The 20,528-nt window shown below is 39.5% G+C and overlaps 1 protein-coding gene and 1 pseudogene across 2 annotated transcripts in view; both read right to left on the bottom strand.

Moving 5' to 3' along the window:
- The window catches only part of LOC138164670 (small ribosomal subunit protein uS19 pseudogene), a 10,914-nt pseudogene extending 4,671 nt beyond the window's left edge, over positions 1 to 6,243 (bottom strand).
- SPATS2 (spermatogenesis associated serine rich 2) overlaps positions 1 to 13,896 on the bottom strand; it is a 164,312-nt gene extending 150,416 nt beyond the window's left edge. Inside the window, exon 1 of one of the 2 annotated variants that reach the window (XM_069092612.1) lies at positions 13,754 to 13,896. The gene's annotated coding sequence lies outside the window, so the exon portion shown is untranslated. Of the gene's footprint in view, positions 1 to 6,109; positions 6,250 to 13,753 lie in introns of those variants that run through there. The other variant, XM_069092613.1, reaches the window with a different exon arrangement.
- Between the last annotated feature and the right edge of the window lie 6,632 nt (positions 13,897 to 20,528).

Consider the following 20,528-nt stretch of genomic DNA (forward strand, 5'->3'; position numbering starts at 1 on the left):
AAAAAGGGACCTTGCGCCTGCATCAGGCGAATGTGGGTTAAATCAGCCCTCATAAAATTAAAACAAAAAACTGGACGTGTAACCTTCGGGAAAACAAAATAAACCCCAACCCCCCACAAAAAAAAAAAAAAAAAAAAAAAAAAAAAAAAGATTGGTGATACATGGGATACTGTGGATGAATTTGGTATCCTCGATGTCTGACCAAGCTCTAAGGGCTGCACAGCACCTGCTTCAGCTGCCTTCATGGACACTGGAATAAACTCATTTGCCCATTCTGCCAGAGGAAGACTTCACATGCCTGGGGTACACACATTATCTTTAACTCACCAACAGGTTTGAGGCTTGTTGGTTACCTTAACCTTGGTTAGCCAGTCTTCTGAGACAGTTTTACTGAAGTATGGTCACTATACGTGCTACAGCTTCGTGAGCCACAGGAAGAGATCTGGGTGACAGATGGACACCAAAGGTGTATGAGCAGTGAAGCCCTCAATATATAAATGTACAGAGTTACTGTACACTTAACAAGGAAAAGCAAGCTGTATAAGAGAGACCTGTGGTTTCTGTACAGATCTGTACAATCCTCTTTGTATGCTTTGTATGTTATATGAAAATGCTCATTTTATTTGTTAAGTTCAGAATTTTTGAAATATACAAAATAACTTCTTAATCACAGTGCTGATAATTTCTGGAGGTAAAATGGGTGTCAAGACCCATATATTTCTTTATAGGCCTCATGGCAACTGATTCTACCAAAAAGAGAAAGAATAGCTGACTCAAAGTTTAGTTAGAACTTTTGGAAATAAGTCTTCCAGTAAATAGCTATTCCATACCAAAAGCTTCCTGAAATCATTTATGATTTAAATCACAAGACGACATACCAATAAAAATTTTCCCAACCTACTTTTAATACCATTAACCAATTAAATATCTAGGGCAATCCACATAACATTGTTTCAGAAGAATAATACACCCACAAATAGCTTTGTCATAACATAACAGAAGCTGCACTTGACAGCATGGTGCACTGAAGGCACAAAGGAAGTGAGAGTCACAGATCTAATACCTCTTTAAGTACCAGTTATAATCCTAGACTAATCATTCACTTTTCTGTGCCTCAGTTTTATCATCTGTAAAAACAGGGATAATAATTCTTGCATAGCCTCTGAATATGAAATACCTAGGTTCAAGTCCTACCTGACACACATACTAATTGTGTTACTATAAACAAATCCCTTAGCCTCTCAAAGACACAGGTAACTTTTAAAAAGTTGCTTAACTGAATCGGTGGAAAAAGTTTCCATACTGGGAGTTCCACAGAGCAATGAAATCATAGGTTCAGCTCTTCCTCCAAAAATATTTGTTACTACCCACTGTACGAGGTTTTTATGAAAAAAGCATTTTGCAAATTTTAAAGAACTATATAAATATGAATTATCATTTCTGTGATCCTGCTGGCTTGGCTTTTAACATAACAAATGAACATTATAACAGTCTGCAAGGTTGCTCTGAGCACTTAAACCCATACAACAGATTATTTCCAACATATCTATACCAATATAATCTGTTTCTTTATTAATACCAAATAACATTCTGCCATTCTCACTGGAACAAAGAGAAAATACAGTAGCAGTTGGGCTTATGTTATCAAAAGAAAAAAAGAACTGTGAAACTGGGGGGGGGTGGGGTAGGTACAATATCTCCTAAGACCCTGCCAGGAAGGATAAGCTACTTTTCTCTAAAAGGCAAAGAAGCTCTCTCCAAGATAAGATTGGTCCAGAGGGTTATGATTTGAGTTACTGATACAGCTTTCCCAGAAGCCAAAGGCATAAAAAGTCTGCCCTTGAGTGAAGTGCCCTTCAGACTTGATAGTCTAACCCTAAAATCAAATATTCCACCCTGGCAACAAACATTTCTATATGTAAATGAGGAGAGGCTTTCCCTACCTGAACCAGCACTGTATCCTGGCTGAATATCTTTTCCATCACTAAAAAAACCCTTTTGTTAACTCTTGGATGATATGTAAGTCTCATTTCCTTACAATCCCAAGCTTGAACCACAAAACCACTCTGAGTCAGGCTTGGTCCATGGTCTATAACATCAAGAAGGACCTATACCAGTTTATATGAATGCAAATGCCAAGTCAATGGTTATTCACTCAACCTATTCACTATTTGCGCTTCCCTTTGAAAATAATCTACCACCTGTTAAAATTCTTTGCTGTTATTGTCTACTGCTCCCCAGATCCACGTCTAGCTTCTAAGACTTATAGCCACAGAATCTTAAAAGAGCTAGAAGAGCCCTTAAAGGTCATCTAGTCCAACATGTTATTCAATGCATCAAACACAATAACATCCCTAAAAAATGATCATTCAGCCTCTGTTTTACCAGATAAAGCAGTCCAGTATTTGAGAACTCAAAAATGTTAGAAAGTCTTTCTTTATGATGACCAAAAATAACCATCTATAATTTCCACTAATTCCTTCTAATTTTTACTACAGATTAACCATACTCCATATGACATTCCTTCTAAATGTCTGCAATATTAGGGAGTTGGACTAGATGACTTCTAGCTCTAAATCTATGATCCTATGTCCCATCTAAAAATTCTCCAGGAAGAAGAAGGATAATTTAAGAATCATCGGAAAGAAGAGTGGGTTAGGAATAGTGATGACAAAAAAAAAAAAAAGCAGGCCACGGAAACATGCACAAAGGAAAAACAGAAAGATGTTCAGTGCAAAGTACAAAAAAGCAAACCAAAGAGAAGAAAAAATCTCAGAAACAGTATAAAAAAGAACTTCAAGGTCATCCAATCAAGCCTACTTTTAAAAATTATTAATGTTTTATTTTTCCCCAATTACAAGTTAAAACAATTTTTAAACATTTTTTCAAAAAATGTTTTGAGTTCCAAATTCTATCCCTCCCTGAGACAGAGAGCAATCTGATGTAATTTATACATGTGCAATCATGTAAAACGCTTTCATATGAGTCATTTTGTACAAGAAGATCTGAATGAAAAAAAGAATGAAAGAAAATGAAAAATAACATGCTTCAGTCTGTATTCAGATAGTATCAGTTCTTTCTCTGGAAGCGAATAGTATGCTTCATCATTAGTCCTTTGGAATCATTTTGGATCATTGTATTGCTGGGAATAGATAAGTCATTCACAGTTCTTCATCATACAATATTAGTGTGTACAACATTCTCCTGGTTCTACTCAAATTTACTGTGTATTAGTTCATTTAAGTCTTTCCAGATTTTTCTGAAATCATCCTGATTGTCATTTCTTATAGCACAATAATATTCCCTCACAATCATACACCATAGCTTGTTCAGCCATTTCCCAACTGATGGGCATCCTCTCAATTTCAAATTTTTAGCCACCACAAAAAGAGTTGCTATAAATATTTTTGTACAAATAGCCCCTCCCCTTTTTTATACATCCTTAGGATATAGACCTAACAGTGAAACAGAGGGATCAAAGGGTATGCACAGTTTTATAGCCCTTTGGGCATAGTTCCAAATTGCAGTTGAGCCCATTCTTTAACAGGAATCCTATCTATAACATTCCCAAGTGCTATAGGCTGCCAGGGATAGGAAACTTCATGCCTCCTGAGGTACTCCATTCCATTCTGTTAGAAAGGTTTTCCCTAAGAGTGAGCACAAGTTTTCCTTTCTGAAACTTTCCTTATTGCCTCTACCTATGTTCTCTATAACAACAACAACAAACAACCTTTCTTCAAAACAAAAGACCTTCACATACATAAAGACAGATATGTCCCTACTGTCTTCACTTTTCCAAGCTAAACTTGTCCAGTTTTTTCAACTAATCCTCATATGGCATGGTATCTAGTCCTTTTACCAAGCTGGCTGCCCTTCTCTGGACATGCTCCGGTTTGTCCATATTCTTCTTGATATGAGGCTCCTAGAAGTGAATAATACTCCTGATGCAGTCGAGAGTGGGACTATAATTTTCTTTGTTCTGGACTCTATGTATCTATTTAGGCAATTGAAAGTAAAGGTGAAGGGAAAGATGAGAAGAGGGATGAAAAATGAAAATGAGAGGAAGGAGCTATATATAAGTATATACGTGAATATAGGAATATGTGTATATAAGTACATACATACATATATACTTTATCTATAACAGCTTTGGTCTCTACCCAGTCATAATGCTCTAAAAAAAAGACAATTTTAGTCATGGGGCACTCTGCCTAGCATTTGTTGACTGAATAAAGTGGCTAAGACTATAAGGCTTGTTGGCCTACCCTTACCAAGGTAAGGTTTTAGCCACTAGACCCTCACAAACTGAAGTTGACATGTTTTATCTGGCCCTAAAGGGATGAGCCCAAAAGCTAGTGATACGAAGATAACCTAGCAGCCATTAGAACAACACAGCTGAGACTACATGCTCAGCAGTTACCAGAGGACCACTAGGGACAAGCAAAGCAATTTGCCCAAAGTCACCAAAGAAATAGCAAAACATGCCAATAGAGACAACATTTCCCAACAATCATCTCAAGACTAGGAACCAGCAGAGATACCAAGAGAGCAGCAGAGCAGAGACTGTGTGCGCAGCAGTCACCAAGGGAATAATGCGCCCAGCAGAAATGTGGCACACCAAAGAGTGCACAGGCCCAGTAAAAGCAATACAATACAAAGCAATACAAACAAAAAATAATTCAATGACATCACCAGAAAAAAAAATCAACGGTCCTATAGCACTAAAGGTGCCTCTTTCTACAAGTGTCCTGGCCACATGTACTTAAGACGTGTAAAGTACTGTGTTAAATACTGGCGTAAGAAATAGAAAAGTAGTGCTATCCCTGCCCTCAAGGAGCTCACATTCTAATGGGAAGACAATGCATATGGGAAATTTCAGCTGTAAGAAAAATGGATAGGTACCAGTTTTTAGGGTATAGTAACAAAATAGGTGGTAATGGTTCTTTCTTTAATGTCATTTCCACTGATAAAATCCTATCACAGTTTCTGATGTTGAACCGCCTGACACTAGCCACTTACATTGCTATTCTAAAGCTCTCAGGTTCAAATTCCTGGGCTGTTTATATCTGGGCCCAAGAGGAGATATCGAGGTGGTGGCAGGGCAGTGGCTGGGCTTGACCTGCCTATCTCATGCTGCTTTCTACAAACTCAGTAGTTTAGCTCTCTCGTGCTGCCCTTCTGTTTCAGCTAGACTGGCCTGCCTGTGGTCCCCACTCCACATACTATGTATTCTCACCAATGATGTGAATTTCTGTGGGAAAATGACCTAGGTTTATGTGGGGCTGTACTATTTTGAATTTTCTTTCTATCCTATTTCAATGCTTTTGTTCTGAACTAATTGCATCCTCTGACTAAAGAAAAAGTGAGCATTTAGGTAGGGGGAATCATAAACCATGGTTTTTTCTAGACTGAGGACCCAAAAAGTACCTAGAACTTAGGGTAGCTGTTCTGGAGGCCCCAACTTGCTATACACCGTTTACTTATTTTTATCAGTAAGTAATATTCTATCTATATGGGAATTCTATAACACACTTTCTCATAAAGGGATTCACTTCTTGTTCTACATTAGTATGCTGTTGTTGCCATTTCTAGTCAAATAACTATACTACTACTTTTAAAGTTTTCTCTACAGTCTTCTGCTTAAAGCTGCTGCCTCATATTTTAGTTTATAGTGAAATGTGTGGGTCTAAAAGTAGGACATATGGTCTGGGTGCAATTCTCTGAAGAGAGGGTGGGTGAGATTCCATGATTCTCATTATTTTGCTCTCATCCATCCTCTTCAGTTGATCAACCCAGGAGAGTTAAGGTACAATAAGCAAAATAAAAGACAATACTAGACCAACTGCACAAGAATTATGTGATATAGCATATATACATATGTATGTATCCTCACATACATACATACATATATATGTTTAACACATTGTGTTAAATATAGGAAGTAGACTTCCACAATAAAGTTTTCTAAAAAAGAGATTGTGATATTTATAGAAAAATGCTTTCTTATGAAGGTAAAACAGAAAAGATCTAAATCTTTCAGCTATATGACACCACTAATCTAGAGACTTTTAACCTGGGATAAATGGCATTGGATAAAAGACAAACCAACCTTTTTAATATGACTTTCTTGTTTTAGGTGTATCATTTGACAGCATACTATCAACATGAACAGAGTACAAAGAAAAAGAAATGTTGATTCCATCTTCTCTTTCCACTGCTTTTATATATGGGCCAAAGAATCATTCTGTCAGCTGTCCAGCAACAATATTAATTGGAACTCTGCAAGACAGATTATGGTTATATGTAGCTATCAGGTCTTTTTAAAATTAAATGCAAGAATAATGTAGTCCATGGAAGCAAAATGTAAATATACCATTAATACTGAGGAGAAATTGATAATCCTTTTTTTTTTAAGCAATTGGGGTTAAGTAACATACCCAAGGTTACACAGCCAGTTATTTTCTGTGGGTGTTAAGTATCTGAGGCAGAACTGATCCCAGGTCCTCCCAGGTTCTCCCTGGGACTCTGGGCCTAGGCTGCTCTCTTACTCACTGCACCACCTAGCCGCCCCAAGAAACTGATAATCCTAATGCTATTTCACAATGGAGTAGTGGGTTAATTCAATTATGTTTAAATTGTCTCCCTAATTCCATTTTCTGTCACCAATGAAGTCAATTAGGAATTTTAATCTAATTCTGCTTAACTTTCTAAACAGTTATTTTTGAAATTCCAAGGAACCAAGATACTGGCATCAAATATTTCTTTAAGGGTCTTTTCTATTTATGTGGACTTGAAGCCTCCTGGAGTATTCTATGGGCAAGGCCCCATTTTTGTTATTGTGTCCAGTTCTTAGTGACCCTGTGGACCATTCTTGGCAAAGCTACTGGAGTGGTTTGCCATTTCCTCCTCTAGTGGATTAAGGCAAACAGAAATTAAGTGACCTGACTGGGCTCACACTGCTAGTAAGTGTCTCAGGCCAGATTTGAACTTAGGTCTTCCAGACTTCGGGCAGTGCTCTACCATTGAGCCACCTAGCCACCTCCTATGGGCAAGGCAACATTTACCAATTACAAGTTGTGTTTTCTGTGTCCGGAAAACACTGACACATGGTACATCATATTAGATGGATTTGCAGTATCAGTACATTACAGGCACTCAGACTACAAACAAAAGCTACATGTTATTGTGAATCCAGCAGACCTAAATAAATATTTACCTCATACTGTGAACTTAGATTATCAGAGCAGTAAGGAACTAAAAAATAGCATAACAAAACCTGGGTATGTATTTGACAAACTAGTAAATACAAGTCATCAAACCTTAAGAAAATCAAAGGAATGACTGAATTATGAGATAAGGGTCTTTCAGTTGCACAGAACTTTCAAGAAAGTTTTACGAAACATATTAAGATAGAGCTTTTAAGAAAGAGGTCCCGTCCTGTTGCTAAGGTCTTGTGCAACTAACCTAGCAAAGCTTGTCACATGAAGAAATTGGACCAGGGGGTAACAAGACAATATGTTCAAGAGCTGAAAAAGGGTAACTGGACACAACAGAAATATTTGAATAAAACAGTAATACACAATCAAAATCAATATAACACAGGAGAAGATAAGTGGGAAAACAGCAGTGGGCTAACTACTGTGACATGTTGGAATCAGAGATTGTGTGGATAATTGGAGGATTGTAAAGCTCCTGAACTGGAGCTTGAAAACAACAAAAACTCACTACTAAGTAGACTATATGTATTTGAGCAAAAAAGATAGGTTTTATAAACTGGTCTTTTCAGACGCATCCTATAGTAAATAACAGTAGCATCTTCAAGTCAAAAGGGAAATAATATATTCACCTATCTACCCTGATTCATTCCATGATTAACTGATATGCTATTACCACAAGTCTTATTGGTCAAAGATCAGGTTATTTCCTCTAAAATAATATACTTATAATTAAATCATTTTCATAATCATTCTTCTATATTCAAGCTTCCCATAACTACCACATCCTTCCTCTTTCCAATAATGCAGGGATACTATTTAAGGTTCTGTTCCAGTAACATGGCTCGTCTGGCTCTGCAGACAACAGACACTCCTAGTCACCTTGTTAAAATTAGTAGTCAACCAGAAACTGGTTAACAGTCTAAATTAACTGGTTAATTTAAGTCACTGGGCACCCAAGCTACATCTACAAACCCACAGATAGTTGCTAGGACCCAGCATTACATCAGAGATGTCTGTCAGAATCAAATAAATTCTAATTCTCTAGTCACCTGGGAGGACATGCTGGCCTAAAGTCAATCCTAGGAATCCAGAAAACTGGTTAGAATCTTAAGGGGTATTTCAGAACCAAAATATCTTTAAAGGATCACACTGCCTCAAAATAAGGCAAAGTTCAAAGATAATTTCACTTGGATAATGGGGGTCCAAGATCTACTCTGTGAGATCCCAATTAAAAACCTCAGAACAACTTTAGGATACTCCAGAGGCAAGAAAAACACTGTAAAATGTGGAAGACATGTTGGGAAGTCTTTTTATTTGTTGCAATAAAAGGCAATTATTTTTATAGCATTTGGAAAAAATCAAGTAGGAGGCCAGGCACAACTTGAGACCGTTTTTTTGTCACTCTGCAGTGACAGTATATTTCAGCATATTTCACGCTTGCCGATGTGTGATAACTCATTTTAGCTATACAGATGACAGGGCCAAACAAGTGATTTCAGCAACGAGTTACTGGCCCATTACAGACCAAGTTAACATGCCCAAAATTCCCTTCCTGTTCTTCCCACAGTCGGAAGCCATCTGCCTAGAACATAAGAAAAGGTAGCCAGCAAACAAATGAATTTTTTTCAAGTGAAAAAGGATAAAATTCTCTGAATTTTCTCACAGGCAGATAACTGGCACAGATTGTTCCACAATGACAATGCAATTTTCAAATACATACATACACACATACATACATATATACATAGAAGATTTTGCTAAGATAATTATCTATGTTTGCAGGTATGGCTAAAAAGTTCAATGTGCAATCAACAGTACCTTCCACACTGTAAACATGGAAAGACAATATATTTATTAAAATATTTATTTATATCTTTTGTTTTTACATTATGTACATTTCCCAATATATCCCACTAACTTCCCCCTCCCAAGGAAGCATTCCTTATAAAAGGAATTTAAAGGAGCTCAGCTAACATATCAAAATTCTGATATTATTTGCCATGTTCCACACACACAGTACCACAGGTGCCCTTGGACACCTTTCCTTTGGGACCAGCTTGATCTATAATTTCAAAGCATCATTCCATTATTCTGCCATTGTTCTTCTTTTCATTTACATTGTGGATATTTTTTTTTCTGGTTTTGATTACCTTAATGCACTTCAGTTCACATAAGTCTTCTCATGTTTCTGCATTCATATTCTTCAGTAAAGACCAGTAATACCCTATTACATTAACATACCAAAACTTGTTTAGCCATTCTCCAAATGATGGGGATTTTCTTTGTTTTCTGCTCTTTGATATTACAAAAAAATGCTGCTTATAAATATTTTGGTGCATGTGGGACCTTTCTTTTTGTAACCGACCTCCTTGGCAGTGTGATCTCTGGGTCAAAAGATAAAGACATTTTAAACACATTCACTGCATAATTCTATGTTGCTTTCCTGAATGGCTGAACCAATTCACAGTCCCACCAACAACACATTAGTGTGTTCATCTTTCCACAAGTCCTCCAACATTAGCCATTACATCTTTGCCAATTTGCTGGGTATAAAATGAAACCTCAGAGCTAAGAGACAACATATTTAACAGAAATTTCCATCTCCTACTCCAGCTGAATTTTTCAACTGATTAATAAGGAGACTCAAGTCAAGATGAAATTTAACCCCTGCCAGATGACATATACTCATATACATGGCTAGGGACCAGCCCTGTGATTTAATTGGCATTGTGAATTCTTATACAAGTAAACTCCATCTATCAAAAGAGGTTGGTACCTTTCCTGCAATTTAGTCTTAGTTGCCCAGAGCACTGAGGCAGTATATGTCAGAGCCAGTACTTAAACCCAAGTCTTCCTGGCTTCAAGGGGAGCTTTCTAACCAACTATACCGTGATGCCTTATATTCTATATAAGATAATATATGGAAAGTGCTTTGCAAACCTTAAGTTGCTATACAAATATGGTAGTCATTTACTATTATTAAAATAGCACGAATAATTTATGTAAAGATATTGCTACTGCTAGTAGTTTCTGAGTTCTGTCAGGATTTGAGTTTAAGATTACCTAGTGACATATCCTGCCTAAAAAATGCTATTTTCTACACACATATGCACACATCAGCATTTATATTGCAACTTAAGGTTTGAAACTCATTATTATTATCCACATTTAGAGATGAGGAAACTGAAGCTCAGAAAAGTTAAGTCATTTCCCAGAGTTATACAAGTGTCCGAGATTCAAATCTCTTGACTCCAAGTCCAGTGCTCTTTCATAATAAAAGTCATATCTAAAAGTGACCAAGCATGATAATCACAAACGGAGGCCAAAATATTAAATGAAAACAAGTTTGTAAATGGCATCACTAACAGGAGTAGTTCCTCCTCTAGCACCCAATTTGCTATCTGGGTAGTCATAATATAAGAGTAAAAACAGGAAGCATGAAATTTCATTATATACCCTCAAGATACCTTAGAGGCTAGAAGCTATTCAATCGCAGCTGCAAAGGAGGAATCCACCCTTCTAGGTAAAACCAATCCCCTGAGATGGAGAGAAACCAAATCTCCAGTTGCTTCTCTTGTTCATTTCTTGATAACCACAGTAGCTACCTGACTTCATTCTGTGAGACAGGATAAGAATAGGGCAACTTTATGCTCTTCATGTAAAATGGCTCCTACAGAATGGCCCAGCTCTGTTTAAGGTAGTGCTTGCTTCCAGCAGAATATGACAAGCAGCAACACAGACATTAAGTGTGTGCCTTTCTCGTCCACCATAACTTGCAGCTTTCTAATCCACTAAGATCACCCTTTTCCCAAGTTGTTTTGTCCCATGACGTACAGTTATTTCCTCAGTCCCCAGGTGTTTCTCTCTACTGTGACCATCTCTTTCCTTCACAATTTCCAAGTTACTACCTACGTTCAGGTGAATGTTGTTATCAAGTTGTTCCAGTCATGTCCAACTCTTTGTGACCCCATTTCGGGGTTTTCTTGGCAAAGATACTAGAGTAGTTTGCCTCTTCTTTCTCCAGCTCATTTTACGAAGAAAACTGAGGCAGAGTTAAGTGATAGTATCTGAGATCCAATTTCCTGATTCCAAATAGAATATCATATAATACCAAATATAAAGTTTAAAAATGCCTTGAAGAATGCTTGGATACTGTGGATTTTCTCAGGTTTTCTGAGGTTTTGGCCCCACCTACTATCTACACTGAAGAGTGCCATGTATACTGTGTACAGTACACAAGGCTAACAAAGCAATAGGTGTGTCTAATTGAGGCAAAGTGCTATGGTAGATGAGAGTTGGCCTCAGGAAGGAAGACTTGGGGCTTCAGTCCCACCCCTGCCATGCTAGCTCTGTGCTTACAGTCAAGTCTTTTAACCTCTCAATATTCCAAACAACTTTCTAAGAGTGAAAGTTGCAGAACAGTTTATGATCTGAATTGGTAGAGTCAGTGTCTACCCCAAGGATCTTCCAATGCCAATAAAATCATAAGCTGCCCTAGAAAGAAAGGGTGAGGAAATGTAGCTCCTTCCCTTCTTCACAAAGGTAGGGACTGACTAGTAATACAGAACACTTCATATTCTATCAGACTTTGGTAACGTGTTGGTAAGTTTTGCTTAACTGACTTTTTTTCTTTTTTTAATTCTTTGTTACAAGAGACATCCTGAAGGATAAGGGAGGAAGAAAGATATATTTGTATATGAAGTTAATGTAAAAACAAAAGGAATCAATAAAAAAAATTTAAGGCATACCCAAAAAAATCACAAATACAGGCAAAAAAACCCCAACAACCAACAAAAAACTCTGGAACCACAGAAATGCTCTCAAACAATTATCCAGATGTGTCCCCAATTTACCAGAATCAGTATTTCATCTGGCTTGAATTTCCACCAGTTCACTTTATTTACTATTGCAACTTTATTAGAGCCTAGAAAAATGAGAAACCAAGCAAGTAATCAAGATTCAGCAACAAGCAAGTCTGTATACTATCATTAATGAAGCCTCTGCAAATCAAATTCTCAATTCTCAACTGGATTCACTTTTCACAACATGCCAAGAAAAGAGACAGTTCAGAACACTAAAGGCCCACCAAAAAAATGGACTTTAGGACAGTTGAAAAGTAGCTACTAGCTTGGTCCCTAAGATATAAACTTATACTCTTCCAACAATCTTAAAAAAGCAAACCTTAAAGAGGAAAAGCTTTAATTTTTTTGTGATTTGTGAACATCTGAATACAGGCAGTATTTCAATAAACAATATTAATCATTCAATCTAGACTGTAGGAGGTATTTTCTTAAAACATTAGAATTGTTTTCCCATAATCTTTTCAAACCGTTCTGAAAAAGGAGAATAGATAAGAGCATCACTATCAAGAAACAATCGGGAGAAGTGGTATTACTATCATGAAATTAACCAATTTTGTACATAAAACAAATGGGCAATTGCTAAGTTAGAAAACATAATTTAAAAAAACAGAACCAGTTTAGTTTTTTATCAGAACTGCCTAATATAGTTCCAAGGAGGTGGTAGCTAAAACAAATATAACAAAAGAAACAAACTCCTGGCCTTCACCAAAGCCACAGATTGCTGGATTGCAACTGACTCAACTCAAATCCAAATGCCTATCAGTAATGCTCTTCCCTCCTCTCCAGCTCACTGGCCAAGGTAATTTACATGTAGTAATAATTTACCTATTGAGCAGAGGAAAAACAAATGTTATGCATAAGCTGTATCATCAGAATGAGCAATAATCACCAAATCATTTAAAAAAAAAAAGTTCCCCACAGCAGAGGTGAGGCCTGAAAAAGATCTGGATTCCAAACAAATTCAATCATCCTGAAAAACCTAGGGGAAAAAAAAAGGAACCAGGTTCCACAGATTACCTATACCCTTTATTCACCAACTGGTCTCACCTCTTCTTTAATTCACTTCTACACTACACTAATGATTTCTTTGCACCCCGTCATTTATTCTTTGTTTCCCCCCATTCCCCCTTTCCTCCTCTTCTCTCCTTCCATTTTAAAACGCTATCATTGATTTCTTCAAATTCTATTTCCTTTGATAGTCCCAACTCATAGTCCCCGTGCCCTGTTATCTTCCGTATGCACTATACCCCAATCTCTCAACTACCCTGGCTTTCCCATTTCCCTAGGTCTTCCCTTCTTATCTTAGGGGCATTACTATTATTACCTACTCCGCCGGCTTCCCAAGCCACGAAGTCCCCCTTTTACTCCATTGTTTCTCTGCCCTACTGTACACCTAGGAAACCTCTCGGACATCCCCTAACCGTCTCCTCCTCCTCCCCCTCCCCCGCCCCGGCCATCCCTGCCTGCAGGGGCCTCTCATCCTCCCAGGGGCCGCATCCCAACGATCCCATTTTCTTACAAGCTCAGGACTACCCCCGCCCCCCCAAACCATTCCTGGACCCTCCCCCACCTGGGTCGCTCAACCACCTTCTCCCCTCCTCCCTCCTGGTTTCCTCCCCCCTACTTCCCTTACCCCAGTCTCTTCCCTTCCTTCCTCCCCTTCCCCAGACTCACCTCACCCCTCCCCCGCAGTCGCTTTCCCTTCGGCCGCCTCCCGGCTCGGGCTCCGCTTCCGGGACGCTCCGGGGGTCTGACAGGAGGCAAAGGGACCTTTTCTTTTTCCCCCTCCTCCTCCTCCTCAGCGGCCGAGCTCTTCCCCCGCTCTCCACGTATCCGCCGCCGCCGCCTCCCACACTTCCCACCTCAGCAAGGCCCCGGGGGGCCCGGGCAGGGAATCACCTCCGCGGCCAAGGGGGGCAGGAGCTCCAGCGTTTCCCTCTGGGGGGATATCTGCCCGCCCCACCCGAGAGCCTCAATCAGCGCGTGCGCCCGAAGTGCTTAGCGTGCCGGGCGCGTGCCCGCGTCGGCGCGAACCCTGGCGCCGAGCTCGAGGCCGTTGGGGAGATGGGAAACAGCAGGCAACAGGCTGGTCTAGGTACGCGGGAGTCCGGAGGCGGCACGCGCTGGGAGACCCTCCGGGGCGGAGAAGGGGGTGGGGGGCTCCGGTTTGGTCCCGCCTCCTTCCTCAGCCCTATTTCACCCCAGCACTAAGCACCAACACTTCAGCGCCACCCTGATCCCCACCCCCCAAGTTGGGGGAGCACCAGTCCAACCGAGACGGAGAGTGGGAGACAAGGTAGAAGAAACAGAGAGGGGAGGGGTCGCGAGCGCATGCGCAGAACCGTCCTTGCCCTGAAAAGCGGGCGGTAGCGGCGCGCGCTGGCTGGCTCAGAGATACGAGTTACAGCGGCGGAAAGAGCCGAGCTTTTTCCGGAGCTTGCCGAAGGCGAGAGCCGGGGCGGGGCGGAGAGAAGGGATGGATTAGCTCTGTCCCTATCTCTACGGCCCACAGACCTCTCCTCCCTTCCGACCCCAAAGGGAGTCGACCCCCTTGCTTCATACAGTTCCACTCTCTGTCTCTAGCCTATTTGATTCCCCAAATTTTAAACTCCGAAACTCCAATCTCTGCGGGGCGGTGGGGGTGGGGTAGCAGGTTTGGTAACCCAGGGCAACCGCCAGCTGTGGGCATGGCCTCTGCTGTGCTCGTCGTGTTTCCACTGTCCCGGCTTAGTGGACACTAATGCCAGGTACCTCCACCATCGGTCTACCGGTCACCCCTTGCTACCCTCTCTACTGCTCAGGTTCTGGGACGTGCACAGCCAGGCGTCATACCAAAGGGGAATTTCCAAGTCCATTAGCTGGATGCACCTGTAATGAACTCCTTAATTTAATTTAATTTAATTTCAGCCGATCAATAAACATTTATCAAGCATCCACAAAAGTGTGCCAGGCACCGTACTAAGCGGTGGGCATGCAATAAGAGGCAAAGAGAGTGCCCACCTCAAGAAGCTTACAATCTAATGGGGGAAACTATGCAAACATATACACATATACATAACCATATACAGGATAATTAAGAGAAGGCATTAGAACTAAAAGGAGTTGAGGAAGGCTTCCAGTAAAAGATTGGATTTTAGTTGGGATTTAAAGGAAGCCAGAGAGGCTAGTAGTAGTGGAACTGAGGGAGAGCATTGTATGTTTCTACTTCATGTGTGTTTCCTGTAGTAATGCTGGGTTCCCTCCTTAGACTACATAATCTTCCAGGCTGCAAGAACTTTGGGGGGGGGCGGGAAGGGGGGAGGAAGGGGAGAACATAAAGTAATACAATATGTTATATAATATTTCAGTTTATATTTTCTTCTTGCCCCACCACCGTGCCTAGGATTCTGCTCTGAGAACTTATATTCTCCAGAAATGCATATTAGGAGGGGGCTTCTAGGGCTGAGATAAGGAGTTGAGTTTGAGGAGATTAACCAGAAACTTCCTAACTTTTTGTTAGTTTCTGAAACCTCAGCATCTCAGAACCTCAAAGGTTCATCTAAGTACAACCAGTACCTTAAACAGAACCTCACCCGTATACCCTCTAAAACATTTTGAAGACCTCATTATTTGAAGACCTCAAGTGATGATTCCATTTCTGAATAGCTGTAATTGTTGGAAGTTTTTTCTGCTACCTATCCTAAATTTCTCTCTCTGTCATTTCCTTCCATTGCTCCTTTACAGATTAGTAAAATAGCAGAACTATGCAGGAACCCAAGTCTCCCATGTCCTTTGCTGTCCTCAAGCCTGAAATTGCCTCTTTGTAACTTTCATCCATTATATATGTAGGCATTAAAAGTCCAGGCCATGTGGAGTTTGTGCCTCTCCCACTTAGCAGGTGCCTAAGACCATGAGTCACCATTCCCTGATGATTACTAACAAGATGCATTTCGTGCCATCTCCAGAGAAGCTAAATGCCACTGTAATCTTGTTGCATATTCTTGCTGTGTTAGGTCAAAGTAAATCTTTGTTAAACGTTCAGTGATTAGAGTGCCTCATTTTGTCACCAAATCAAACCTGAACAAAGAAGGTACTGACATTAGAACCATAACTACAATAGTAGCCGATAATAATCCCTCAAACTTCCAGCTCACTCTAGAGGTTTTTGCTTATTTTCTATTTTTGCTATTGTTTTTTTTCACCCCAACTTTACTTTGTACCTCAGTTCAACTGATCCTATTTCATTATAGGCTTGAATAATGTCTGAAAATACTTGGCATACCCTTATCAATGTCCATTACAATCTCAGTAATAGTCACTGAAGTGTGCTCTGTAGGAGCTACAACTTTTGCATATGTCCTTGGAGTAATATCTATCCTTTAAAAACATAACAAAGGGGGAAATGAAACATCTATATGGCCTGAAATCAACTGACAGAGAACTAAAGTTCTGGCATGTATGGGGTGTTCAAGGAGGACTGGCATCTCTGGTGTGAGAGCTTGCTGAGTCCTTTTCAGGGTAATTCATTCACCTTTGGCATCCACCTTCACCAACTCTCACCTGTGGCTCCAAGAAGCTGTAGCATATAGCATGTACAGTGGCCACACCCCAGTAAATTGTCTCAGCAGACAGGCTAAACCAGGTTGAGGGTACCTGACAGGCCTCAAACCCAAGGCAAATTAGGGGTATGTCTATGAATGTAGAGACCTCTGCCAGAGGATGAGAACAGTTTGTTCCAATAGCCGTGAGGCATGCATTGTGGAGCACTTCGAACTTGGCCAGACATTGAAGACACCAAGGTCACTGAAAACATGAAGGTCATCCACTGCATCTTGGGCCACCACCAGTCATCTTGACTTTGTGTCTTGCCACTGGACTTCCATGACTTAGGAAGAGAGAATAGGGTTGATGACTTTATGCAACTCTGCCTCACTAAAATCCAATTCATTTTTAAGTCAAGACATCCTGTGATGTCATTGGTCTTCAAAAACAAAGGATGAAGAACAACTAAACTTCTAGAAACCAGCTCAGTTTGGGTTTTCCTGGTCAACATCAGACATTCTGAAGCAGACTAGTGTCAGTTAAAGCACATATGCATAAGAATCACGGTCACAAAATAAAAACATAACAAAATTATTACTGTCCCAAGTAATTAGCATGTCACTAGCCTATCTGTCAGGCAGTGTCCTAGGTGCTAGAATTCAAAGACAAGTGAAACAGTCCCTGCTGCTCAGGCTTATATTCTATCAGAGAATATACACAGAAAAAGTAGATAAAAATATAAATAAATAAATACAGGGAAATACACTGATAGAAAACCTGCTATATGAATAACCATATAATTGGGAACTGTGAGGGAAAGATTCAAGTCAACAAGCTTTTATTAATTACCTACTATAGGTCAGGTGGTCAGTTAGATGGTGCAGTGGATACAGCACTGGGCCTGGAAGACCCATCTTCCTGAGTTCAAATGTGGCCTCAGACATTCACTAACTGTGTGACCCTGGGAAGTTCACTTAACCCTGTTTGCCTCAGTTTCCTCTTCTGTAAAATGAGCTGAAGAAAGAAATGGCAAATCACTCCAGTATCTTTGCCAAGATAACCCTAAATAGAGTCACAAAGAGTCAGAACTGAAATAATTGAACAACAAATATCCCAGTCACTGTGCTTAGCTCTGGAGAAAAGTAGAGACAAGGTCAGTATTCTTGATCTGAAATAGGAGACAGTGCCCATCCTCATGAACTACATCATCTGAACATGGTCTTGACGCTTGGGGACTTCCAGTCTACTGAGGGACACTCTTTTATATATGGGCCCACAAAGAAGAAATTTACCCTAGTGACAATGATTTGGTGGCAGAACCAAGATACATAAAATATATAAGTAGTAATGTAATCTCCATTGCCCCCCAGACACTTTGTACCAACTTAAGTATGTCTTTTTAAATAAGTCCTGCATTTTATACAAAATAATGCAAAACTTTAAAAAATTAGAATGATTTTACATGTTCATTTCAATTACGTAAAAAGTGTACACAATCATAAGGATTCAAAGAGGTAATTCATTTGTTACTTCTGTTGCAGCTGTGTGTGTGTGTGTGTGTGTGTGTGTGTGTGTGTGGTGTATTTTATTGGAAAGCTGACTAAATATACAATTTTTTAAAAGTCCTCAAAACTCTGGTTTGCCCAAGTTTTCTTTTTCTTTCTTTCTTTTTTTTTTTGCCAAGGCTACATACCTAGGTCAACAAGGATGGTACTGGGGCAACTAGGTGGCACAGTCAATAGAGCACCAGCCCTGGAGTCAGGAGGTCCTGAGTTCAAATCTGGCCTCAAACACTTAACACTTACTAGCCGTGTGACCTTGGGCAAGTTACTTAACCCCAATTGCCCTGCCTTTCCCCCTCCAAAAAACAAACAAACAAAGATGGTACTATTTCACTTGATCTGCCTTAGATTTTATTATATAAGCATGCCTCATTTTATTGTGTTTCACTTTACTGAACTTCATAGATACTATGTTTTTTACAAATTGAAGGTTTGTAGAAACCCTTGTCCACTCGTGCCTTTTTTCCAACAGCATATGCTCACATCATGTCTCTGTGTCATATTTTGGTAATTCTCACAATTTTTCAAACTTTTCATTATTATCACATGTTATCATCTGTGATCAGTGATCTTTGATGTTACAATTCTAATTGTTTTGGGGCACCAACAACTGCACCCATATAATACAGTGAACTTAATAATTGTTAAAAGTGTTCTGACTGCTCCATGGAATAGCTATTCCCTATCTCCCTCTCCTCCAGCCTCCCTATTTCCTGAGACACAACAATATTGAAATTAGGCCAATTAATAACACTACAATGACCTCTGAGCATTCAAGTGTGAAAGGAAGAGTCAGTCAATGTGGCAACTTTCATTGTTGTCTTATTTTAAGAAATTACCACAGCACTCCCAACCTTTAGTAACTGCCATCCTGATCAGTCAGTGGCCATCAAAATCAAGGAAAGACCCTCTAAAAGATTATAATTTGCTGAAGGCTCAGATGATGGTTAGCATTTTTTATCAGTAGAGAATTATTTAATTAAAGTACATGCATTGTTTTTGTTGATATATTGCTAACCCTAAATTCTAACACTTAATAGATTATAGCCTATATACGTTTGATATATGTGTATATATAAACATAATTTTTATATGCACTACAAAACCAAAAAATTTCTGTGACTTGCTTTATTGGCATATACATTTTATTGCAGTGGTCTGGAACTGAACCCACAATGTCTCTGAGGTATGCCTATATATACAGCCTTTGACTATGTAGATCACAACAAAATGTGGCAAGCCCTCAAAGAAATGGGAGCACTAGATCATCTTACTTGTCTCCTAAAGAACCTGTATTCAGATCAAGAAGCAACAGTTAGAACCAAACATAGAACAACTGATTAAGATTGGAAAAGGAATTTGACAAGACTGTATATTATCACCTTATTTATTTAACTTATATGCAAAGTACATCATGCAAAATACCAGGCTGAATGAATCAAAAGCTGGAATTAAGGTTGCTAGGAATCTCAGATATGGAGATGATACCACTCTGATGGCAGAAAGTAAACAGGAATTAAGAAGCTTCTTGATGAGGGTGAAAGAGGAGAGTGTAAAAGCTGTTTTGAAGCTTAATATTAACAAAAACCCCTAAGACTTTTGCAATTGGCCCCATAAATTCCTGGCAAATAGAGGAATAAGAAATGGAAACAATGTCAGATTTTATATTCTTGGTCTCAAAGATCACTATAGATGGAGACTGCAGCCATGACATTAAAAGATACTTGTTCTTTGTGAGGAAAGCTATGGAAAATCTGGAGAGCATACTAAAAAGTAGAGACATCACCTTGCTGACAAAGGTCTGTATAGTCAAAACCATGTTTTTTCTGGTAGCAGTGTATGGCTATACAAGGAAAGCTGAGCACTGAAAAAAATAGATGCTTTCAAATTGTGGTACTGGAGACTTCTGAGATTCCCTTGGACAGCAAGGAGATCAAATTAATCAATACTTTAAGAAATTAATTTGGGGCAGCTAGGTGGCACAGTGAGTAAAGAGTACTGGTCCCAGAGTTGGGAGGACCCGGGATCAGTTCTGGCCTCAGATATTAACACCCACACAAAAATAACTGGCCGTGTAACCTTGGGCAAGTTACTTAACCCCAATTGCTTTAAAAAAAAAAAAAGAAATTAAATCAGACTATTCACTTAGAAGGTCAAATACTGAAGCTAAAGCTTAAATATTTTGGCCACATAATGAGAAGATGGAATTCACTGGATCCTGATGTTGAGAAAGATTGAAGGCAAAAGGAAAAGGGAATGGCAGAGGATGATGTGGATAGATAGTATCACAAAAACAATGAATATGAACTTGGACAGACTTCAAGAGATAGTGGAGGATAGAAGGTCCTCGTGTGCATGAAGAGTTA

This window comes from Petaurus breviceps, unplaced genomic scaffold (assembly GCF_028583685.1).
Source record: "Petaurus breviceps papuanus isolate PSGF00001 unplaced genomic scaffold, PetGlider_PUasm1.0 191, whole genome shotgun sequence".
Taxonomy (NCBI): Eukaryota; Metazoa; Chordata; class Mammalia; order Diprotodontia; family Petauridae; genus Petaurus; species Petaurus breviceps.